Here is a 341-nt window from a genome sequence, read left to right on the forward strand (position 1 = left end):
TATAGTATTATCTATAGGATAATTATAAGATACATAGATCTCTATTATATGCAGTCATATAATGCTTCAATGAGATACATTAGAGCAGTGTTTTACCTGTAGAGTTTGCTTCTCGTTTATGACAGCAGTATTTGGGGTTTTCCTGTAGTGACAGTTGCAGCTCTTTTCGAACAAAGTCGAGCACAACATAGAGAGACAGAAGGTTGTAGGAATATTTTATGTCCCTGGGGAAATTATTGGTTGGCATATTAGGATGATTCTGTGAAAATGAAGAGTTGAAAGTTATTTATTTACGTATTTTTTTTATTATTTTGAAAATTTGTAGGAAGTGCATTTTAAGA

The sequence above is a fragment of the Penaeus monodon genome, chromosome 21, assembly GCF_015228065.2.
Source record: "Penaeus monodon isolate SGIC_2016 chromosome 21, NSTDA_Pmon_1, whole genome shotgun sequence".
Taxonomy (NCBI): domain Eukaryota; kingdom Metazoa; phylum Arthropoda; class Malacostraca; order Decapoda; family Penaeidae; genus Penaeus; species Penaeus monodon.